Source organism: Bos taurus, chromosome 10, assembly GCF_002263795.3.
Source record: "Bos taurus isolate L1 Dominette 01449 registration number 42190680 breed Hereford chromosome 10, ARS-UCD2.0, whole genome shotgun sequence".
In the NCBI taxonomy this organism is placed as follows: domain Eukaryota; kingdom Metazoa; phylum Chordata; class Mammalia; order Artiodactyla; family Bovidae; genus Bos; species Bos taurus.
Genome location: NC_037337.1, coordinates 17,944,974 through 17,970,146, shown reverse-complemented (window position 1 = coordinate 17,970,146; position 25,173 = coordinate 17,944,974). Strand labels below are relative to the sequence as shown.

The 25,173-nt window shown below is 48.3% G+C and overlaps 1 protein-coding gene and 1 long non-coding RNA gene across 4 annotated transcripts in view; one reads left to right on the top strand and one right to left on the bottom strand.

Moving 5' to 3' along the window:
• THSD4 (thrombospondin type 1 domain containing 4) overlaps positions 1–19,051 on the bottom strand; it is a 677,746-nt gene extending 658,695 nt beyond the window's left edge. Inside the window, exon 1 of one of the 3 annotated variants that reach the window (XM_059890602.1) lies at positions 18,834–19,051. The gene's annotated coding sequence lies outside the window, so the exon portion shown is untranslated. Of the gene's footprint in view, positions 1–5,673; positions 6,859–17,255; positions 17,467–18,833 lie in introns of those variants that run through there. The other 2 variants (XM_059890601.1, XM_059890603.1) reach the window with 2 other exon arrangements.
• LOC132346339 (uncharacterized) lies at positions 16,128–22,695 on the top strand. The gene is made up of 2 exons (XR_009496142.1): positions 16,128–16,635; positions 22,174–22,695. It is a non-coding gene; the product is annotated as an uncharacterized lncRNA (long non-coding RNA).
• Positions 22,696–25,173: the final 2,478 nt, after the last annotated feature.

The following is a 25,173-nucleotide window of genomic DNA, read 5'->3' as shown; positions in this document are numbered from 1 at the left end:
AATGTCATCTCAGTGCCCCCACACACATGCCCGTCCAGAACACATCCTGGCTCCATGTGCCTCGACCGCCGTAAATCAGCCAGCCACACACTTTGCCCTTGGTGCTTCTGAACATCAGAGGAAAGGATTTGCCTTTTCCTGCTCGGCACATTTGAGTTATGTCATTATTTTTTTAAGCGATAGAAATCTAGTCAATGATTTGTAGCAATCACTGCTGTGCAATGTAGGCTGAAAGGCTCCATATATCCTTACGGAGGGAAACAGAAACCCAGCAAATTAGTCCTATTTCCTTGACACAATTCTGTGATAGGCTGGTATTAGGTAAAGCTGAAATCGGGTGCTGTGATTAAAAGATGATGATAATGCAAACCAGACGGCCATCTTGCGAATTAGGAAATGTTTTCAAGGAAACCAAGAGAGGCAAGTCATTGAAGTCAAAGGTCACCCAGAGGTCAAGGGGGACGATAAAAGGCAACTGGGTTTAGGAAGAATAAAACTGCTACTGTACCCTTTTTCTTGAACCCCATCATCAGAGGCCATGCAAGTCTATTCCCTGCCTGTCTCCTCTGTCTGCCTCACTGACTTTCCTTGTGACCCAAACAAGCATAGAAAAATATCAATCATAACCCACCCCCGACTAATGAGCTGTGTACACTGGGTAAGGACTCTTACACTCTGACCTCTTTGATAATTATCTCATGATGAGGTCTCGAAAACCCAACATGAGACCTACCCTCTCATTCAGATGCTTTCCTGAATTTCTAGTTTCCTCCTGCTGGTGGTGGCCCACCCAAGATGAATAATAAGAGGACTTGGACCTGGTCATCACTTCCACACCAAGCTCTCTTTCTGCCACCCTTTCCTGCTTTGGTGGTGGTATAACTATTCTTTTTTTTTAATATTAATTTTGTATTTGGCTGCACCTGGTCTTAGGTGTGGCACACAGGATCTTCAGAGTCATGTGGGATCTTTCGTTGCAGTGCACAGATTCTCTAGTTGAGAGGCACAGGCTCAGCTGCTCCACAGCATGTGGTATCTTAGTTCCCTGACCAGGGGTGGAACCCACATTTCCAGCATTTCAAGTCAGATTCTTAACCACCGGACCACCACCAGGGGAAATCCTGGTATCCCTATTCTTCCAATGAATAAAGCTCAAAGCCTGCCTGGGCTCCTGTGATTCCCCCTCCAGTGAGCCTCAGGCCCCATCTCTCACCAGCTCTCAATTCTGCATTTGTATTATCTCTCAGATAAACCTTCCCCTCTGCTCTCCATCTTCTACCGGCCTCTTCAAATCATCATCCAGATCACGGCAGTTAGTGTTTCTTCCACTTCGCCTATGCACCTTTACCAAAAATCAGATGGGCACACTTCTGGGTCCTCTATTTTGTCCTTTGCCAACACCACATGGTCTCGATTATTTTAGCGCTAAGTCTTGAAACCTAGAAGACTGATTCCTTCTACTATCTTTTTTTTTTTTTTTTAAGATTTATTTATTTACTTAATTTGTTTTTGACTGTGGTGGGTCTTTGTTGCTGCATGAAGGCTTTCTCTAGTTGCAACAAGCGGGGGCTACTCTGTTGTGGTGCACGGGCTTCTCATTTCGGTGACTTCTCTTGCGGACCACAGGCCCTAGGTGCATGGGCTTCAGGAGTGGCAGCACATGGGCTCAGTAGTTGTGGTACCTGGGCTTCATTGACCCATGGCGTGTGGAGTGTTCCCGGACCAGGGATTGAACCAATGTCCCTTGCATTGCAAGGCAGATACTTAACCACTGGACCACCAGGGAAGCCCCCTGATTCTTCCTACTTTCTTTCTTTTCAACATTATTTTCAGAAATTTGAGTATAGACATATTTTGGTATGGATTTCTTTGGGTTTATCCTGTTCGGAATTTACTAAGCTCCTTGAATCTAGAGACCTTCCTAACCTCAAGAAGTTTTCAGCAATAAGTTCATTGAGAACTTTTTCATTCCCATCCTCTTTCCTCTCTACTGGGATTTCAAAGACACAAAATGTTAGATCTTTTGTTAGTCCTACAGGTCCCTGAGAATCTGTTCTTCTTTTCTTCCACTCATCTATTTTTCTCTCTGTTGATCAGATTGGGGAATTTTATGGTTATATCTTCAAATTCACTGATTCATCTCCATTTTGCTGTTTAGCCCATCCAGTGAGATTTTTTTTCAGTTATTGTCTTCTTCAATTCTAAATTTTCATTTGGTTTTTCTTTATGCCTTTTGTTTCTTTGCTGAGACTTCCTTTTTTCTCATTTAAGCACGTTCGTATCTGCTCACTGAAGCATTTTCATGATGACTGCTTCAATATCTTTGTCAGAAAACTGCCACATCTCTGTCATTTCAGCTTTGGCATCAGTTGATTGTCTCTTCTCATTAAGTTTGAGACCCCCATGTATCTTGGTGTGACAAGTGGTTTTTAATTGAAACCTGGACATTTTAGGTATTCCCTTACGAGGCTCTAGAAATTACTTAAACATTCCATTTTAGCTGGCTTACTCTGACACTGCTTCAGCAGAGGAAGGGAAATCCTACCACATTACAGTCAGGTGGGGACAGAAGTTCAAGTTCCCCACTTGGCCTTCACGGACAGCTAGCTGAGTGGGCAGGGGACTCGTTATTACACTGAGCAGGTTAGGAGGTTCTAGCTTCCAAGCACGTCTCCACTGATACTTTCCTGGCTGGGAGGGGTAGGAGGGCCTTGTCACGGTGCCTCACATGGCCTCCACTGGCACACTGGGGCGGAGGCAGGAAGCAGGAGGGAGTGCACGACCTAGTTACTGCTGGGTGGTGGGAAGAGTCCTGACTCTCCACGAGGCCTCTACTGACCACTCAGTGGGGCGGGACCAGGCCATCTTACTGCTGCTGGGTGGGAGTGAAGGCCCAGGTTCCCCACGTATCTCAACTGAGAATTGAGTGCTCAGAAATGGCTATCATCATTCATTTAGGAGTGAGGAATGAGTGACCCCAGAGACAGAGTAGAATGGGTTACTGGAGATTAAATGGCAAAGCAGTGGCAAAGTCAGGACTGAACACCCATGCCCCTGGCTCCAAGACCACCTGTCTACACACCAAAGAATTCCAAAAATACAGCAAGAATGCCAGCCCCCTGCCAATATAACAATGCAAAATCTCACCAGCCAAAGGGTAGCGGCTGCCTCTCTTCACATCCTGCCAGACCCCAGGCCAGAAAGCACACGTGGTTATGCACATCAGCCCCCTGAACAACACAAACACACGTCTACTCAAGACGGGCCTTCCATCCAACACACACAGCAAAAGCACACTCGCGAGCCAAGAACTACAGCATCACAGTCACCTTCGGGGCTGGTGGTCTCCCATCTGGAGAGGATCCTGGCTTTCCTACCGTTGGAATCTCTGAAACCAAGATACACCCAGGAGCTGTGGACCTCAGAGCAGCCAGCAGGCCAGGCGCCCCCCTCCTGGCTGGAGAGCCGAGTCTGCACCCAGCTGGAGGCGCCTGCCTCAAACCTGGGGCCTCTCTTCTGGCCCCAGCCGCAGTCTCAGCACAGCACTGCTTATTCTCCGGCAAGGGAAAGCTGGTGACCTGGGAGGGGAAGCTGCTTTCTAACAGCCTTTGTTTTTGTTTCCATTTAAAAAGGTTAGTGACTTTACTGGATGTGGAAAGAACCAAAGTAACAATTTCAAAGAGGCTCAGCATGTTTTGGAGCTGACCGAATATATAGAACTTTTGGGTGGGGAGGAAAAGAAAGGGAAGTGAAGGAATAAAGTTTATCCCACATTCGCCACGCACCAGACATACCCCTTGGTGCTCCATCGTGCCTTCTCCTGGCTTCTGCAACAGCCATTCCAGCCAGAAGCAAGTTCCAAACCCCTTACCATAGGCCATCAGACTGTCCAGAGGCAGGCAGAGGTTGCAAGACCCCAGCATGGTACACAACCGTGAACAATGTTACAGGATGCAATTTGAATCATGAGATGGAGTGATGTAACTATTAAGAAACTGGTTGGATGCCTAAATTTCAAAACAATAAGATTTACATTTTAAAATTCACAAGAATAACTTGGCTACATTGGTATCACCCAGGCTCATAAATACCCACAATCGTTTGATAGAATCTGTGAACTTAGCTATGCTGTTATGAGCACTGGAATGTCTATGAGTGATTTTGTTGACTACAGGGCTACTTTGACATTTACTCTTTTTATTTTTTCAACATTCACTCAGTTGAAGACAATTTTCACATATTATAGTCATCTAGGCCAGGGGTCAGCAAACTCTGGCCAGTGGGCCAAACCTGTCCCAGTGCCTGGTCTTGTCACATTTTCAAATGGCTCAACAAATATTGAAAGGATACTACTTTACGATGTGAAAATTATATGCAATTCAAATTGCAGTGTCCATAAGTAAGGTTTTACTGCCTATTCATTTATGTATCAACTATGGCTGCTTTTGTGCTCAAAAGGCAGAGCTGATTAGTTGTAACAAAGACCCTACAGCCTGCAACTGGTCATTTACAAAAAGAGCTTGCTGGTCTCTGGTCTGGATGGTGCTGGACTGAAAACACGCTGAGATGATGAGGGTGACAAGCACCACCAGCAGCAGCTGTTGAGGAAGCCAAACACCCATCCTGAGATACAAGCGGGCTGCTTGTGAGCAAGCCCTCTGCGCAGCACTGGTGATAAGCAGGGCACTGTGAAAAGCCACGTTCAAGCAAAATTATGCACCAAGCACCCGTGAACTCTCTGTACATTTATTTTACAGGAAAAAACATGGTCTGAATGATGAGAGATCTGAATTCCGTGAGGTTTTCAAGAACGCAGTCCTCCAGGTACGGAGCAAAAGGAACCCTCTTGCTCTCTTGGTGGGAATGTAAATTGATTACAGCCACTATGGAGAACAGTATGGAGGTTCCCTAAAAAACTAAAACTAGAACTATCATATGACCCAGCAATCCCACTCCTGGGCATGTAGCAAGAAAAAACTATAATTCAAACAGATAAGTGTATCCGGTGTTCACTACAGCACTATTTACAATAGCCAGGACATGGAAGCAACCTGAATGTCCATCCACAGAGGAGTGGATAAAGGAGATGTGATACATATATACAATGGAATATTACTCAGCCATAAAAAGAAACTGTGCCACTTGCAGAGATGTGGATGGAACTAGAGACTATCATACAGAGTAAAGTACGTCAGAAAGAGAAAAACAAATAGCATATATTAATGCATATACATGGAATCTAGAAAAATGGTACAGATGACCTTATTTGCAAAGCAGAAATAGAGACAGGCGTAGAGAAGACATATATGGATACCAAGGTGAGGGTGGGGAAGATGAACTGGGAGGTTGGGATTGACATATATACACTGTTGACACTATATATAAAATTGACAACTAATGAGAGCCTAGTGCACAGCACAGAGAACTCTACTCGATGCTCTGTAGTGACCTAAATCAGAGTCCAAAACAGAGAGGATATATGTAAAAAAAACAAAAGAATGCAGCCCTCCCATAAAACAGGCTTATGCATCTTCCTTCTCCCACACAGCCTCCCATTTGAGGGTGCAGCGCTTCAGTCTCTGTGGTTTCCCACCGCTGTCACGCTGATGCCTTTCTCCTGGGCTCCCCCACCTTCCTCCTGCATAATAACGTCGGCTACAGGGATCTCCTCACCTGCACCCTCCAAAGCTGTAAGGCAGGAACACCAGTTCCCTTCTCCTTAAGGAGGACAGATGCCCCAGGGCTGACAGCCTCGCGCAGGCCTCGGTTTCACGAGTGAACGAACGCTGCACACACCACCTCCTCTCTCGCGGCAGGCACGGGGATCATCAGTCTGTGTCAGAGACGAGGAAGCTGGAGTTCGGAGAGGTTAAGCTGTTCACGGGCAGTAAGTGACAACGTCAGGACTGGCGTCCGCACCATTTTCAAACACAGGGTGCGACAACCGTGGGTGGTCGGGGCTCAGAAAGTACTGGAAGCAGGCTGAACGGAGGCATGGCCAGGCCCACACAGAACCAGCAAGGCGTAGTAACACAATCCCAGAGGCCTTCCCTACGCTTAGTGAAAGAGGCCAGTCACAAAAGACCACCTGTCACATGATGCCATTCACACGTGGGCAGCGAACGAACACTGACATAATTTCCCTGCATGGACTCGGAAAGTCCCAACCCACAGCACCTCTTATATCCCTGGTAGCAGTGAGGTGTTGAGTTCCTCCGACGTGAGCCTGAGGAAAGAACAGGGCCTCATAAGGAGAGGAAGAGGGAAGGCCAAAACAAGCACCCACTCTGTTTCTGGGTTCCCCCACCTGGGCCTCCCAGCTGCCTGTTCTCTGAGGGCCCCTCAGCGGCATGAGTGTTATTAGAACAGCTCCTGCTGTGGACCTAGTAAATTACACGACCAGGAACTGAATGTCCAAAACGGAGCCTGAGACCAGAACAGAACAGCACCCTAGGCATTCAGCTTGGTAAGCACTAACTCTTTGATGAGGAAAAAACTACAAACACCCTAGATCCGTAAAGGAAGATGGGGAACGGCGAAAGGAGACCATGATGGGGCAGAATGACGGAGCGGCCATAAGGCTTAAAAATGGGAACCCCGACTATGTCAAGAGAAACGTTACACAAAAATCATACTGTGTGCAAAAAGGCATGCTTCGATTAAAATACAGGCAAAGACTAAGGAGAAAACAATATGAGCAATTAGCGGACTATGCAGATATGTGGGCGGTGGGGGGGTTGTGCAAAGAAGAGAGAGGAGGAAGCAGGAGGAGGAGGAGAATGGAGGGATATTTGGCAGAGTTACATGAACAGTAAAACTCAAGTTAAAAAATAACACAGTTGTGGAATTAAACAGCCTTTCTGGAAGGCCAGTTTGATTATATGTACCAAATACCTTCAGAGTATTTATACCTTTTGTACCAAAAGCAACACTATGCATTAACAGATGCACAAAAAATGCACAAAAGAAGCCATTTTATTTATAAACAATATTGATAAACTGAAAACAACCAACATGTCCAAAATAGGGGACTGCTTAAGTAAACATCAATATTTTTAAAAGTACACTGCAACCATTGAAAAACATTTTAGTTTGGAAGAACACTGAATATTTAGTACACAAGGAAAATGTTTATGATGTATTATTAAGTGAAAGGAGGAGTGAACAAAACAATATGTTTAGTCTAATACCAATTTCATAAACTCTGTGTGTGTCTGTGTGTATATGTGTGTATGTGTGTGTGTGTGGAGAGAGAGAGAGAGACAGAGAGACTAGGAAGATACACATTCAAAATACTGGTCATTATTGGTTGGGGAATTATGGGTGATTTTTTCCTGTGTGTATATTTTCTGTATTTCCTAAGTTCTCTGTAATAAATATACCTTACCTACATAATCAGAAAAAAATAAAGTGTTATATCTAGTAACAGTTCCCTATTGGTTGGGGAATTATGGGTGATTTTTTTCTGTGTGTGTATTTTCTGTATTTCCTAAGTATTTCTGTATTTCCTCTGTATTTCCTAAGGGGCTTCCCTGGTGGTTAGTGGTAAAGAAGCTGCCTGCCAATGTAGGAAACGCGGGTTGGATCCCTGGTCCAGGAAGATCCCACATGCCTCGGGGCAACTAATCCCATGGGCCTCAACTACTGATGCCCATGAACTCTAGGGCCAGGTGCCACAACAACTGAGCTCACGTGTTGCAACTATTTGCAACTATTGAAGCCCATGAGCCTATAGCCTGTGATCTGTGAGGAGAAGCCACTACAATGAGAAGTCCGTGTACTGCAGCAGGAAAAGAGCCCCCACCCCTGCAACTAGAGAAAAGCCCACACAGCAATGAGCACCCAGCACAGCCTAAATAAATAAAATTATTTTTATAAAGCAAATCAGCAGTGCCATCATCAGCGCATGACACTGGGGTCCAGTTCAGTTCAGTTCAGTTCAGTCGCTCAGTTGTGCCCAACTCTTTGCGACCCCATGAATTGAAGCATGCCAGGCCTCCCTGCCCATCACCAACTCCCAGAGTTCACTCAAACTCACGTCCATCGAGTTGGTGATGCCATCCAGCCATCTCATTCTCTGTTGTCCCCTTCTCCTCCTGCCCCCAATCCCTCCCAACATCAGAGTCTTTTCCAATGAGTCAACTCTTTGCCTGAGGTGGCCAAAGTACTGGAGTTTCAGCTTTAGCATCATTCCTTCCAAAGAATACCCAGGGCTGATCTCCTTTAGAATGGACTGGTTTGATCTCCTTGCAGTCCAAAGGACTCTCAAGAGTCTTCTCCAACACCACAGTTCAAAAGCATCAATTCTTCGGCGTTCAGCCTTCTTCACAGTCCAACTCTTGCATCCATACATGACCACTGGAAAAACCATAGCCTTGACTAGATGGACCTTTGTTGGCAAAGTCATGTCTCTGCTTTTCAATATGCTATCTAGGTTGGTCCACCTGGAGTTAAAAGTAATCCAGCAGACTACAGCAGGGGCTAAAATGTCTCCACAGCACCAACATCAGGCAGACTGTGGTAAAGATAGCTCCAGAACCCTCTAGCCCACCTCTCCGAGGCAGGGGTCCATGGCACGCCCATGGCTACTTCGGGGTGCATCTCAGTAAGTTTGGCCAAAGACACAAGCCAAGGGCAGCATGAGTGCCTGGAACAGGGAAGCTGGGCATCCCTGCATTTCCCAGACATGGGAACCCAGCCAAGCACTGACCCGCCTCCACCCCCCACTCTGTTCCTTCACACCTGCCCACAGTAAAAAATGAGCACCGCTTTGTGCTACACCTGCAATTGTAACCCCACCTCTTCTCTAAGCAAAATACCCTTACTTTTTATTTTAAGTGGGTCACACAGCAATAAAAAGGAATGGAGCACTGATACAGGCTTCAACACGGACAAACCCTGAAAACAGTCTTAGGGAAAGAAAGCAGTCACAGAAGACTGGGTTGGCCAAAAGGTTCCTCCACGTTTTTCCATAAGAGGGGATGGGAAAACCCAAACAAACTTTCTGGCCAACCCAATATAAGATTCCATTTATATAAAATGTCCAGAATCCATGGAGACAGAAGGTAGATTCATGGTTTCCACAGGCTGGGAAAGGAAGGAGTGGGAAGTGACTTCTAATGAGTATGGACTTTCTTTGAGAGGTGCTGAAAATATTCTGGAATTAGATCGTGGTGATGGTGGCACAACTCTGTGAATAAACTAACGAGCACTGAACGTGTACTTTAAAATGGTGGATTTTACAGTATGGGAACTATATCTCAATGTTTAAAATTTTCAAATGGGTTACAATTAGGCTTTCAAGTGGCTATACTTATATTTCTCAGCAGGTTATAATTACAGTGAGGTACTACCTGGCCCATTGGTTCTCCCCAGAGCTCATATTCTGGAGTCAGATGAGTTGGAATTCAAATATCATTCTGACGTTCATTTGTTGCATGAGCCCCTGTAATTTCCTTAATCTCTCTGAGCCTCAGTTTGCTAGGCTATCGAACAAGAAGAATAACATCTAGCTCATGTGGACTGTTGAGAGGATTAAATAAGTGCACGCAGGTAAATCCCTGACACGGAGATCCATAAACAGCAGTTCCTTCTCCCTTAGCTGGCCAGAAGATCCTTTAAACTTCAAGCAGAATAAAACCCTGGGCCTTGACTAAAACATCACCAAAGTCAAGCAGGACCTGAGTACGTGTCCGTTCTGGAGAAGACACTAAACGGAGCTAGAGGCGAGGATGCCAGTGTATACTCCGTAATAAGACTTCAAAACTTGAAGACACAGCTCCACCCTCAAGGCTCACCTACTGGGTTGGCAAAAAAGTTTGTTGGGTTTTCCTGTAAAATGCTATGGAAAAACCCAAACAAACTTTTTGGCCAACCCAATATTGTTGTTTTTTAGTAGTTAAGTCGTCTCTGACTTTTTGCCAACCCAATATAACCAGCAATAAATTCTCCCCCGCCAAAGGCTTCATGTCCACTGTCGGGTTGGACCCTCTCAACCATTAGATAAGCATTGCTATTCTTAGCATCAATCAAGGATGGGGTGACAGGAGCTCAGAGAAACCAGAAAATGGGCAGAGCTGTGATTTGCACCCAGATTAGACTGTCTCCACGGGTCCTAACTTTGCTTCCAAGGCAGCTTTTGTCTCTACTCTCAGCCAGTTTTCTCTGGGCTACAGGTGACAGCAAGGCGGCAGTGGGCAGCGCTGGTGTGGAAGGGCCGTGCCACCAGAGGATCGGGCAGGAGTCACCACCCGGTCCAGCAGCTCTGGCCGCTGAGCACGGAGGTGGGGCGGGGGCAGGGAGTAGAATGAAAGGGCGGCTGGAGGCCAGGGAGCCAGCGGCAAAGGGAGGGGGCACCAGAATTCAAGGCATGTGAGGGTCAGAGGTCAAGCAAGTGAGATCCATCACCCTAAGCGAATCTGAGAAGTGTGGAAGAGAAGCTGCTTACATCCTTCCCAGAAAGGCGAGAAAAAAGTGATGGGTAACCTTCACATGGCAAGTCCACGTGCCTGAGACTGCTGTAAGCTTTCTACATTCTCATGAATCTCACCCATGTATGGACTTCTCTGGTGGTTCAGACAGTAAAGAATCCGCCTGCAATGCGGGAGACCTGGGTTCCATCCCTGGGTTGGGAAGATCCCCTGGAGGAAGGCATGGCAACCCACTCCAGTATTCCTGCCTGGAGAATCCCCATGGACAGAGGAGCCTGGCAGGCTACAATCCACGGGGTCCCACAGAGTCGGACACGACTGAGTGACTAAGCCCACAGCACAATCTTCACATGGCAGGTCCGCATGCCTAAGACTGCTGAAAGCTTTCTACATCCCCACGAATCTCACCCATGTTATGTATTATTATGATGCCCATTTTACAGCCCTACAGCACAAGAGGTTAAGGTTCAGGGCTCCCCAGCATGGCAGAGTCAAGGAACTCAGGGAGCTGGTTCCCACCCTCAGAGCCCCAGTGCTCCTTGCTGACCTGAGGAAGGAGGTGGGCCCACCGCCAACGACCAGACTCTCTCCTCCATCCTCCTCAAAACAACAGGAGATCAGGGACACTGCATTACAGAAGGAAAGGTCTGCTTGGCAACTACAAATTTGTAACGTGCTGATATGATTGAAAGGTTTCTGAGAAGGAAGCAGGTAGAGCAGCCTCCCTGCAGTCCACATACTCCATTTTCATAAGAAATTAATCTGAGCCTCCGAGAAAAATGGTTAAGTCAAAGCCGTCGCTTGTCACACCCTGCCCCCCTCCTGCCAGAGTCATGTGGCCACATCCCTGCCGTAAATCAAAGGCCAGGCTCCCCTTTCATCAGATGCCTACAGATAATTCCCCTGAGATTTCCCTGCTGGGGCTCAGAGGGCCACAGCGCAAAGGGTTAACATCTCATTTCCTCTCATCTTTCAAGCCTTAATCCCCATCCTGAGCTGGGTGCATTCCAAGCCCACCTGGAGCAGGTCATGACGAGCCCCAGCCCACGACTGGCCCTTCATTTCCCCTGGCAGGAGATTAGATGGGGCGCCCATTAATCACTCATTACTTGGGTCCTCGCTGCTGGCCAGCCCTCGGGCAGTCGGCCAGCTGGCTGGGAGGATTGCCCAGCCCAGGTCGTGGGCTGCTCGGTGCCACCCTTCTGGGACAACCGCCTTGTAAGCCGGCTTTCTGGACCACACCCGGGGAGTAGAGGGGCTAAGGTAGAAGGCTGCCAGGGTACCGCTCAGTGATCCGCTTAAGCAAGGCTCATAGGAGAAGACAGAAAACACAGTATGTTCAGGGAAGCGTTAGTCACTCAGTCGTGTCTGACTCTTTCTGACCCTTGGACTGTAGCCCGCCAGGCTCCTCTGTCCATGGGATTCTCCAGACAAGAATACTGGAGTGGGTTGCCATTTCCTTCTCCAATGTTCAGGGAAAGATTAGGGGAAAAGAAAGAGAGATAAGCAGAAAGACAGCACTCTCTCGGGACAAGTAACCAGCGAAAAAGAAAACTGCTGCCTACCTTCCTCTTCTTAGAGGAAACCAAAGGGAAAATGGGAGGAGGGAAATGGAGAGGGGAGGGGATGCTGAATGGATAATTAATTCCTTATCATCTCCATCACCATCATCATTATTATTACTGCACAGCTGGGGGTGTTCATTTCCTGGATTTGAATATAAAGTTGTGATATTTAGCCCTTTAAACACAAACCCCCTGGACCTGAGGGGTCTGAGATTACATACTTTTTCTAGTGCACATACGTCCTGTCCCGCATGCTCAGTCATGTACAACTTTTTGTGACCCCATGGACTATAGGTCGCCAGGCTCCTCTGTCCATGGGATTTTCCCAGGCAAGAATACTGGAGTGGGTTGCCATTTTCTTCTCCAGGGGCTATTCCCAACCCAGGAACCGAACCCAAGTCTCTGGCATTTCCTGTATTGGCAGGCAGATTCTTTCTGAGCACCAACTGCCTGCCAAGCACTGACAGTTTCAGAGCAGTTAAACAGGATGAGAAGCGACACTGGGCACCCACTGGGGGCTGGACTTCTGCTGAATGCCCTGTGTGCCTGTGCACCCGACCCCACACCCACCCTCTGGGTTGTGGCCATCCATCGTTACCGACAGACGACTGGAGGGCTGAGGGCACAAAACGAAGGCCTGTAGAATGAAGGAGAGGGGTCAGTGAGCAGACTCCACTCGGGTAAGGAAGAGGTTTGACTCACCACGCCCAGAGAGAGGGAGGGAGTGACTGGCCAGCATGCTCAGCTCTATTTGGGGAGTCCCAGTCCACTGTGATTCCAGGCAACTTGGGGCTGCAAACCAATCCCCTCTGGTCCTTCTCCCTCGGCACTTGCTCTGGCCCAGAAATAGTCAGAGTGAGCCATCATGATGGACGCTAGGCTCACCTGCAGAGAAGGCAATGGCAACCCACTCCAGTACTCTTGCCTGGAAAATCCCATGAATGGAGGAGCCTGGTAGGCTGCAGTCCATGGGGTCACACAGAGTCGGACACGACTGAGGTGACAGCAGCAGCAGCAGGCTCACCTGCCTTTATGGGGACGGGTAGGGAGCACGCTTTTAGGACTAAACTGAAGACCCCTTTGACCAAAAGAGGGCTCACTCCTTAAAGTCAAGGTCAAGGCCTGTTAAAAAGGACCGTCCTATGTGGGATCCTGAGGCTTATTCGCCCACCCACCTGTCATTAGAACCTCCTTTGTAAAGGCAGCCTAGGGCAGTGATCCTTAAACCTGAGTGTGCAGAACTACCTAAGGCCACCTTTACAATGCCCATCCCAGGCCCTGCCTCCATTCTGGAATCTGAGTTTTTCCCACCAGATCTTAATTCTGATTCAGGTGTTCTGAAAGCAACCCTTTCAGGGAACAGTGATATAGCAGGAGGAGCACCAGACTGAGAAAGCTAGGTTCTAAGACTTAGATTCAAAACCTGAGTTGTTGACCTCAGGAAAGGAAGCGGAGTTTCCTCAAGTGTGGATGATACTGCTGCTGTCCTAGGTTGCTGGGGGGACGAAAGCATCAGGCCCAGCACACACAGGCTCATTAAACTTGACCTGAATGAGTTCATCAGGCCAGCAAGGCTCCAGAAACTGGAGAAGTCAGTTTTGACGGGTTGGGGAAAGAAGAGAAGGCAAATCAGACCCAAAGATGAGAAGTAGGCCTGCATCAGTTGCACAGGTCAGGCAGAGAGGGGTGAAGAGGGGGGATCCTGAAACAAGGCAAGTGTCAGCAATGCAATCTAAAGGCACAGCCTCACACTGCAGCTCCCCTCCCGGTGCTGGTCTGCACCATACGTTAGCTACCAGCGCAACACGTCTCATCCATTATCTTCAAAGAGAAGCCAATTAATAAACATACATGTAAATAAATATCACAACTCTGCAGACACACAAAAAGAAAGATCAAAGGTGGGGAAAGTGGAGAGAAGAAGAGAGAGGAGGGAAAAGTAGGATGGAAGGTCAAAGCGAGTCACATTCTCAAGTTCGCTAGTGCTGGCAGTGTGCTGGGACTGTGTCCCACAGCCTGGGAGAGGTCCTCAGAGCAGGAGCTGCTCTGGAGAAACTTCGAGGTGGCTGAGGAGATGAGGCATGCCCATTAGAACATGTCTAGGCTGAATACAGAGTCAGTGCAAAGAGTGTAAAGGAATACCTAAGACAGGCTGGGATCCACTTCCTGGAGAAATTTAGCCCAGCAGAGAGGAAATCTGAATTTCTGAGCTAGGGTTAGGAGGCATATGCTGCTGTTGCTGCTGCTACTAAGTCACTTCAGTCGTGTCCGACTCTGTGCGACCCCATAGACGGCAGCCCACCAGGCTCCATCATCCCTGGGATTCTCCAGGCAAGAATACTGGAGTGGGTTGCCATTTCCTTCTCCAATGCATGAAAGAGAAAAGTGAAAGTGAAGTCACTCAGTCGTGTCCGACTCTCAGCGACCCCATGGACTGCAGCCTACCAGGCTCCTCTGTCCATGGATTTTCCAGGCAAGAGTACTGGAGTGGGGTGCCATTGCCTTCTCCGAGGAGGCATATAAGACCACAATAAAAAGACCAGGTAAATGGAATGAAGGACTTCAGGCAGGAAAGAGTTGAGCTGCTCTTGGATCAAAAATGTAGACTCAAATTAAGGCAGAAGTCCCTGGGTCAGGAAGATCCCCTGGAGAAGGGAATGCTACCCACCCCGGTATTCTTGCCTGGAGAATTCCATGAACAGAGGATACAGCCTATGTGTTGCAAAGATGCGACTGAGAGACTAACACTTTGAAATCCCTAGATGAAGAATGGCCATGACACCACCACGTCCATACCAGTGCTTTCACACTGGATCTTTGCTCAAACTCTTCCCTCTGCCTGGCATGCTTTCCCTCCTTTCAGTCTTTCCCATCTCCTTGAACTGCTCCCCATGTTTCAAAGCCCAGGTGAAATTTCCCCAGCTCTTCTCATACAGGAAAATACTTCTCCCTCATCTGTGTCTCCTTTATGTCTTGCACACCCCAATGATTAACTTTGGTTTGTGATTCTCTCTTTACATCTGTCTCTTGGGTGGCTGTATATTATCTGTTGGCCTGTTAACAATTCAAGGGCAAGGATATTGTCTTGTTATTAATTTAAGCCCCAGCACATAGTAACAGTCCCTGGCACACAGCAGATGCCCAAAAATATTGGCTGGAGAAGATTTAAAGTGAAGTGAATACTGGGAAGCCATTGTGATTTCTTGAAAGGAGTGATGTGGCGAAATCAGAATTTGAGAAATATTAATCTGTCAGCATGAAAGATGATGGATTAAAATGAAGAAAGGGACTCGTGGCCGGGAGTCAAGAGGGGAGACTATTACTGCAATGTGGACATGGTTTAAAGAGGAGGCAGAGGGAACAGACAGGAAAATTATTTCCTGGGATATCACAAAAGAATGTGGAAGGGACTTGGTAACGAATTACCTACAAGTGAGGGGGATGGAATGGGGAGTCTGGTGCTCTCAAAAATAGAGACTCCCAGCCAACTTGGAAAAAGGTGGTACCATGGAGAGAAATGTGGGGGGATGGGCAATCAATATCCAGGCACTCTTTAGGATAATGTGATTACAATCACAATAAGCACTTCTGGGTCAAAAACAACAACAACAACCCTTCAAGTCAAAATATCCAATCCTGATCTTATTCCCAAACTTTAGCTGTATTTTATTTTTACTTAACAATGAACTGGAACCACTTCTTCATGGGAGACTGAAATGAAGATAAGACCAAGCTGGCACCCTGATGGGTGCTGGGCACGGAGATCACACAAGTTCAGCTGACTAGCTTTGCCCACAAGAGGCCACACCAGCTGCTTGTCCAGTGGGGGCTCCAGTATCCTGATCACCCAAACTCACTTCCGGGACCTCTGGGAAATCCCTGTTCCAGCCCTGCATAAGTTTATAGGAAAGTCCCAGGACTCCCATTAGCTTCCTTACATTAATTTCAGGGCTAGATTTTGTTTTCCAAGTAATTCAACCATGGTGCTAACAGAAATCAATAGGAATTGAGTAGCGCTGTATTTAAATCACCTGTTAAAAATGTTTTCTTCTTTGTATTTTGAGACTCAATAAAATCCTTTTAAGCTCAATCACTTCATCACTTTTATCAATGACGTAGAAGACATGAGCACGTTATACAAATTTTAAGATTTTAACATTTAGACTATGTGGTGCCTGGGTGCCTTCGGCTGTGAAAGGACAGTTGGACAAGATGATTCGTTAGCCCTCTCTTGGGTCTCTATTTCTCTTATTCTAAATTCCAACAGGCATCCCATGATCTCTTTGGCTACCCAGGTCCGAGGCTTCAGATTCGCTAACTGCCTGCCAAGGGACAAAGGGCTGCGTGATGGGGGTCACAAAGGAGACCGGAAGAGGCGCGAGCACGCACATTCAACAGGCTGTACTGGAGGCACCCCGGCGCGGGGCTGAGTGGGGACTGCTTAAGGAGATCCCAGACCCCACACATTCCAGATGCTAAGTGGGCTCGAGAACGACCTGAAAGCTTCTTCCCAAGTTAGGACTGATGTTATTTCAAAGAAAAACCAAACAACAAACCCCCAGTAACTTCGCGATCGCTAAAGTTCCAGTGCGGGCTAGTTCCGTGAAAGCTAATCCTACACGCGCGCCCAGGGACCGCAGGTACTTGGGCTGCACTCGAGGAAGTGTCCAGAGTTGGCGGAAGCAACCCATCCACTCCGGCTCCCCGTGGCGCTGGGTTGCAGCGGTTTAGATCAGACACATACACAGATCTGAGGCTTTCTAGAAAACGGTGTGGCCGAGGCCCCAGGATGGGGCTCGACGCGCGCCAACCAAGGCTCCATCAGTTCTCCCGCCCCGGCAAGGAGGTTGGCCAGGCTGCGGTTAGGGCTCGCGGGCTGGGTGTGCACTCACCGGTTCCCATCTACCCCGACCCAGAGAGCTGGGGGCCCAACTCCGGGCCGACCAAGGTTGACCGTCCCTAGAGTTTCCGAGTGGGAGGGTGGAGGGGTGAGTGCTGGCGCCCGGACAGGGCAAATCCCCCAGAAAGCGAAGAGGGGAGAAGGAGGCGCAGCCGTCGGGACGGACCAGACGCGCGCTGGCTTCCCCTGCCTGGTTCGGGAGCAGCCCCCCGGCGCCCCTGACACACCCACTGAGCCCGCCGCCCGCGCCAGCCCTCCTGGCCGTCCAGAGGGGGACCGAGAGGCGGGCAGCGGCCGGGCCGGATCCGGGCCCCCGGGGCAGGGCGGAAGGGGGCGCGCGACGCGGGCGGCTCTGCTCACCTGGCGGTCCGAGTCCCGGTGCGGCCAGTGGCCGCCTTGCCTGGCCCCCGCGTGGTTCCCGGCGCCGGGCAGCCCCGAGCCCGCCGCATGGACGGCTGCCGCCGCCGCCCCGCGCCCGTCCTGCAAGGCTCCCGCTGCGCCGGGGTTCCGCGTCCGGCTGCGCGGGCGGCCAGCGGCTGGGGCGCGCGCGGAGAGCTCTGGCTCGGAGTTTGCGATCAGGAGAGCCGGGATACGCGCTCCCTCCGTCCTTCCCTCCCTCCCCCACTTACGGCCTCCTGCTGTCATCTGGAGTCGCTCCTGCCGCCCCCTGGCGGCCTCCTCATGAAGCACCGGCCCTCAACACACCCGCACGTCCCAGAGGGTCCCCTTACGAGTGCCACTGATCCCTGTGTACCCAGAGAACATCATTCCCTAGGAGGACAGTCTAGATCGAAGAAACCAGGGAGGAGCGTGGCGAGAGGGGAAGGAAGAGTGGCCCGGGCTTGCCAAGTAAGAGGAAAAAGGGGTGAGACCAGGAGGTGAGTAAGCTAGAGACAGATGGTGGGAGGCTTTGAACTTCGAGCTAATCATATTTATCCTGAGGTTTGTGAGAGCCCCTGAAGGGCCGAGGCACAGGAGGGATGCGGGCATCTTTGCGTTTCAGAACAACCATTCTGGCTGCAACAGGGTGAGGCTGAGGCTGAAGGAGGGAGCCAGCAAGGAAACTTGATGTAAACAAGAGGAGAGAATGCAGTGACTCTAAGACAGGAAAGAGGACCCCTAGTCTAAAGGGCATATGTAGTCACACGTGAGCACTCACACACAAGAAAAGCCTCACTGGCTCCTTCTGAAGGCAAGGGACAACGGACAACAGCCCTCCGAATTCTAACTAGGATCCGGCAGCTTGAGGGAGCGAGAAAACACGCTTCCGACAGCCAGAGACATCTGGTACTTTTCTGGTCTTAGGGTAATACTGTTTCCCCACCCCTCGCCACACACACACACAAACCCCACATACACACACAGGGGGGAAAAAAATCCTGCTGCAAAGCAATAATAACCAAAATCAAAGTTTGATTCATATGTCTGAGCCCTTCTTTTTACTCACTGGCAAATATCATCCCAAAGAGGTCATGACCAAAGTTACCCATATAGCTAATGGCAGCAAAATGAGTAGAGCCGTTTCTTGGGTTCCTAATGCAGTGCTACGTTCCTTAAATTCAAATGAAGCCCTTTAGAGCTAGTGAGTTAGGAAAGAGTGACTGGGAGAAAATGCCCCACCTCTACCAGAAGGTGTAAAGTGAAAGTGAAAAGTGAAGTCGCTCAGTCGTGCGACCCCATGGACTGTATAGCCTATCAGGCTCCTCCATCCATGGGATTTTCCAGGCAAGGGTGCTGGAGTGGATTGCCATTTCCTTCTCCAGGGGATCTTCCCCACCCAGGAATCGAACTTCCTGACCCAGGAATCTAACCCAGGTATCCCTCATTGCAGGCAGAGGCTTTATCGTCTGAGCCACCAGGGAAGCCCCAAAAGGGTGTGTTGCCTCCTCGTCGGGGAATCGAACCTCGGTCTCCCGCGTGACAGGCGGGGATACTCACCACTACATTAACGAGGACGGCAGGAGGAGGTGGAGGTGACCTTAAAAATTGGAAGAGATTGTCCAGATACTGGTAGTCTGACTAAATGAGTCGGCCTGTTTGTTGGTGACTGCGTCGGAAGCCCGCCTGCAGGAGCTGTTTTGAGAGCGCAGGTGCAGGGGCGGGACAATGAGGTGGCAGCAGAACGGGAGCTCCCTGCCCCGGAGCCAGGTCGAACAGCGCTGGGTGTGGTGTGTGGGAGCAGTTAGGAGAGCAGCAGGGCGGGTAGCCCCCAGAGGAAAAACACACACAAAAGAGAGTGACAACCCCGAGATTAGGACAAAGAAAAGGCTCTGGCTTTGAGTGCCGACTACTGGCCTGGAGCCTGGGCGGAACCCGTTCTCCCTGATTCAACTTGGTCCAAATGGGGTGAAATAATTCCACTTCGGTCAAACAGATTTTGATTGGACCAGGTGGCTCCTGGTGCAAGTGTCATGAGTCCCTTGAAAATCAAAGTGTTAGTCCCTCAGTTGTGTCCCACTCTTTCTGACTCCATGGCTGTCGCCCACTAGGCTCCTCTGTCCACAGAATTCTCCAGGCAAGAATACTGGAGTGGGTTGCCATTTCCTTCTCCAGGGGATCTTCCGGACCCAGGGATCGCACTTGGTCTTCAGCATTGCACGAAGATTCTCTACTGTTTGAGTCACCAGGGAAGCCCCACGAGTCCCTTGGGTCCAGATTAAGTGGCTCTAACAGCTCTGATCAGTTTAAACCATTTAAAATGAGAGAGAAATTATGGAACACTGGGATATACTGAATGCCAATGCACTGGACACTTAAAATGGGGAAAATGGTCAATTTTATGTCATGTATATTTTACCACAGTTTTTTTTTTAAAAAGAGGAAACCTAATAAAACTTGTTCAAATTGGATTGATTTATTAACTCATTGAAGAGATATATACAGAGTGCTCAGTAAGGTCTTGGTACTGAGAGGGAAAGATGAAATGAAGAAAACATTTGAGTCCAAAGAAGCTCCAGAAGCTTCAAGTCAGGCAAGAAAGGTACAAAACAAAAAATCATACTGGTCAGTGGTGGGTATAATTGGGACATCTGTAGAACTCATGGGAGGGGATCGGAAATCTGGAATGTTCTGCCTGAGCTGAGTCTACAGGACAGGGGAAGTTCATCAGGCAGAGCACAGTATGAGCAGGGCTTAGGAGCCAAGGATATGGGGTTTTTTTAAAACTAATTTTAGACATACAGACAAGTCGCAAAAATAGTACAAAGAATTCCCTTCTATTCCCACCCTTCTTCCCTTGATGTGAGCAGCTTACATAACTAGAGAGCAATTATTATTGACCTAACTTGATCCAAGTGACCTAGGCTGGCTTTCCAGAACTGATTTTGAACCACTTCAAACTTGTTCAGAGTTGTGACCATATTCTGCTAACATGTCCCAGAGTGTTCTCTTAAAGTCAAGACTATACTGTGAAATCCAGTCTCATTTTAAACAGAGTTGTTTACATTATGTATATCAGAAGAGAATATTAATTAACTATATAAAACCAGCAAGTTTTCTATCTTTCAGTCCTGTTGCATTTCTACTTTATCCGTGTGTGTGTGTGTGTGTGTGTGTGTGTGTATACACTCGCATGAATCAGATTGGCAGGATTTTGTCCTCATGAATGAGATAAACAGATTTCCCAGGTGGCGCTAGTGGTAAAGAACCTGTCTGCCAATGCAGGAAATGTAGAAAACACAGGCTAGGTCCCTGGTCAAGAAGATCCCTTGGAGGAGGGCATGGCAGCCCACTCCAGTATTCTTGCCTGGTGAATCTTATGGACAGAGGAGCCTGGCAAGCTATGGTCCATGGGGTCACAAAGACTTGGACATGACTGAAGCAACTTGGCAAATGCACGTATGAGATAAACAACTAACCCTCAGCAGCAGAGAGGGCCAAGTAGAATGGGTGCCTCAGAACCCAATCAAAGACTACCCCATAGCCCTGGCATCTCCCTGGTATGTCAGTGTCTTCTAAACACAGCATCTTGGAAGGCAGCTGTCGAATACCCTCGTGCATAGCTGCAGAACGAGGTACTCACGACTCATAAAATAGCCCATACTGTTGTTGGACACGTTCTGTTACAAAGCCTCTTTTCATTGTTAACTGAAACCTTTTCCCTGTGACTACTGCCCACTGGCCTTAGAAGTGGCTCCTAGAATAAGAAACAAAATTCAACCCCTCTGTCAGCTCCGTGTACACAAGGCAGCCCTGGTTTCCACCTTCTTCCCAGTACAGTGTTTGTCGCTCATTCGTGTCCAACTCTTGGTGACCCCATGGACTGTAGATTGCCAGGACACTCTGCCCATGGTATTTCCCAGGCAAGAATACTGTAGTGTGGAGCCATTCTCTTCTCCAGGGGAATCTTCCTGACCCAGGGATCAAACTCGGATCTCCTGCATTGCAGGCAGATTCTTTACTGTCGGAGCCACCAGGGAAGCTTAGTATAATTATGGATTGTTAATGCCCCCTTCACTCCCTTGTCCAAGTTGCTGGTCATCCTGCACAAGATGGCCAACCATCTTGCTTCTTTAAGTCTGTTGTCTGCCTCCATTCCTTCTGGGGGTCCTCAGCATGGAGCACAGTGTCAGCACCAGTGAAGGCTCCCAAATGTTGGAGGACCAATGGTGTACTGCTGAGAGCGGCTTCCTGGGATTTCAGAGCATATGGGACTGGAATAAGAGCCAAGTATGAACAGACTGCAGGAAGACAGCTTGGGACAACCAGACCTTTGTGGGGGAACATATGAGTAACACAGCTTCTGCACTTCACTCACAAGCACTTGACCAGGAATCCTTTTACTAGCAGAATATTTCTTGGGGCTAGTGTTCCAAAAATTACACTTTGAAAAAATACTGCTCTCTACTCTTGACAAACACTAGTGTTTTCATCTTAATGGCATTTCGGGGGTTGTGTCCCAGCGGGGAAGAAAAGCCCTCCATTATCCCTACTTTGTTAACATTTGGAGGTGGAAGGGAAGCAGACTTTCAGTCAAACCCCTAATTTCAGGCTCCAGTGAGGTACTTTTAGGATCCATCACAAGGCTTGCAAAATTGTCCTTTTCATTTTCTTGGTTGTAAACTTTTGTAGACTGTAAAGTCAAGACAAGCTTGTGCCCAGTGAATAATAAGGAAATAAGGAAAGCGTGATTTAAGCAAAACAATGCGACTCGACACAGCCCCTTGCGAACGGGTAAACATGTAGTTTTAAGCTGCTTCTAAGTACCTTGGGTGAGTGTTAAGAAGCCTTCTCTCCCCTGCTTGCCTCCTCAACTTACTTCTTTCTCTTCCTCCTCTAGGGCATCTGGGACAAAGACCTAAAAATCGAGTTCCTCCTGAGGGCCTGCCTGGGGCTGCCCCCACGTGACCTGTGGTCTACAACCACACGAGAAGAGCTTCAGCCTCAAGCTCAGAGGACAGGAGCAAAAGGACTTCTCAGTGGAACATGGGTTTCCAATGAAGTGTTGGGGAGTCTTCAGGCTGTGTTCAATTTGTCTAATTCCCCTTTCCTCTCTTGCCTCATGGCCAGAAAGAGGAGATAGGAAGCCTGAAGAGTTACCTGGTACAAGACAACTTCTGGAATCCCAAATATTCCAATTATTCCTCTTTTTCCTCTTTGAAAGCAGTAATACTCGCAGCTAAGGAGCATCACTTAGGCTGAAGCGGCTTCTCTCCAGGAGTAGCAACACTGAGCAAGGTGGAGGGTGGACAGCACAGCCTCTTGATCCACAGGCTCCCTTTCTCCTTCTGGCGATGATTAACCAGACAGACAATTGATGGTGATGGAAGAAGTCCATATGCAAATACATGCTCCTCTCACACATGATTGGTCATTGTCTCATTCATCCATTCAACCTGTATTTATTAAAGCCAACTAGGAATGACTGGAGAAGGCAATGGTGCCCCACTCCAGTACTCTTGCCTGGAAAATCCCATGGATGGAGGAGCCTGGTAGGCTGCAGTCCATGGGGTCGCTAAGAGTCAGACACGACTGAGCGACTTCACTTTCACTTTTCATTTTCATGCATTGGAGAAGGAAATGGCAACCCACTCCAGTATTCTTGCCTGGAGAATCCCAGGGACGGGGGAGCCTGGTGGGCTGCCGTCTATGGGGTCACACAGAGTCGGACACGACTGAAATGACTTAGCAGTAGCAGCAGGAATGACTGAAGGGAGGAGGAGAAACGTTAACTGAAGTCAGAAGAGGACAGGGTGGGAAAGATCGTCCTAGACAGAAGGAAACATACTTGCAAAGATCCCTGAGGGAAACATGGCCCACCTGAGGATCATAAAGAAGGGCAGTGTAGCCAGGGCTCAGGGAGAGAAAACAGAGAAGTGGTCAGCGGGCGGGTTTGGCTGTGCGAGCCTTCCAGGCAGGGTTAATGAGCTTCTTTAACACTTGCCTGTGTTAAAGGCACAGGCAAGTCCAATCAGAACAGACATGAGCTACAGGCTGGAGCAAGGGTTTAGGGCCCCCCACTGCGTTAGATGCTGGATAAGGGATCCCAGAGGGGAAGTGGGGGCAGCTCAAAATAGTGGCTGTTCATCAACCAATACCAAAATGTATCATCCCATAATCGACAGGGAAAGCCATCGTGTGCAAATCAGTTAAAAGTCAGTGATGCTTACCATATGTAAAATAGATGACCAATGGGAATTTGCTGTGTGACTCAGGGAACTCAAACTGGGGCTCTGTGACAACCTAGAGACGTGGGATTGGGTGGGAGGAGGGAGGGAGGTTCAAGAAGGAGGGGACATATATATACCTATGGCTGTATACTTATGGCTGATGTGTGGCAGAAACCAACACAATTTGTAGAGGAATTATCCTCTCATAAAAAATAAATATTTTTTTTTAAAAAGTGAGTTATGCTTATGGTCTTTTCTGTGAGCTGGGTTATCTTCAAATGAACAAGAGGAAGCCTCTGAGGGAGTTTAAGCAGGGGCTGACCTGACCAGACCTGTATTCATCCAAATGGAGAAGGGGAAAAAAATCCCTTCAGTTAATTAAAAAAAGAAAAAAAGGTACTATAAAACATCATTCCACGACTTTTTTGTAAAGCAAAAATAAATGCAAAATAAATCCATCACTCTAAAGGAATGCCCTGTGTTTGCCTTCCCTGCTTCCTGGGAAACTCTCCTAATAAGGTCTTGGCCTTCACTCACTGCCCATGCTGCCCTCGTGACCGGCACCATGTGTCTCCAAGGCGGCCACGGGGTCAGAGGTCTCAGCATACGGAGCAGTGTCGCTGTTTGAGGCTAATCAGCTTACACGGTGCCTGAAATCACTGTCACCTTAGCCTCACTGGCAAGTTTCCCTCTTTTATCAAACTGGCTTTTTGTTGAACAAATTGATTTTTACAAAGTCTCAGAGATACCGCATGTCCAGTTCAACACTAGCCAGATACACCTTGTACACAAACCCAGGCACTACAGATCACAAAGTCAAACGGTCTACAGGTTCATTGTTCTACTTTGCCCGTCACCTTCGTCCTGCCCCTGGTGTCAATACCTAAAGACCTACTGCATGCTGATTGTGACATCTTGTCGGTCTTTGCTGCCAAGACGTTGACATTCCTCTTTTACTGTTTTCTGTTTCATACTCTCTGCATGATGGTGGCATCTTCTCCTTGTGAGAAGCAGTTAGCATAGCATAGAAATGCAGTTGCCCCCAACTCCCATACCAGCGTGATTTGTTGGCCATGTCAATGTGGAAATCACCAACCTCGGACCTGCAGTCCCCTCATTGAGAAAATAGGAAGAACATATTTATACCTGTTGGAATAAAACAGTCTCATACCAAGCCCCTCCCAGCCCTCCAATCTGTGATTCTCTCAGAAACCCTGCAATAGGGAAATTCTGTGGCTCATTTTGGATCCATCTGGGAAAAGATGGCACACACAGAGAAGTATGTGACATCTTTTTAAAAAAGTTCAAGCTGCATTTGAAATGGCTTCTTTCTTTCCTATAATGTAGAGAATTACCACACAACTCTAGTGCCAAGTTATGGCTTCAGTAGAAAACTCCCCACAGCCTGTGTCTTGAGTCTTCAAGGCTCACTGACATAGCCGCTGTGTTCATTTATTTGGGAGGGATGAGAGAAGGAAGGCCTGCCGGTTGTGTGAGCCCTGGAATGGCTCCAGTGTTCCCCTTGAAGCAGCTGTTGGTCCACAGGCCAGAGGATCCATGGCTGGCTTCTCCCTAAGGTCACCTTTCCCTATTTCAAACCACAGAGTTCTGGAGGTGGAAGAGAGCACTTCCTCTGATGCAGGCAAGTGAGTGGCAAACAGTCATTCTGC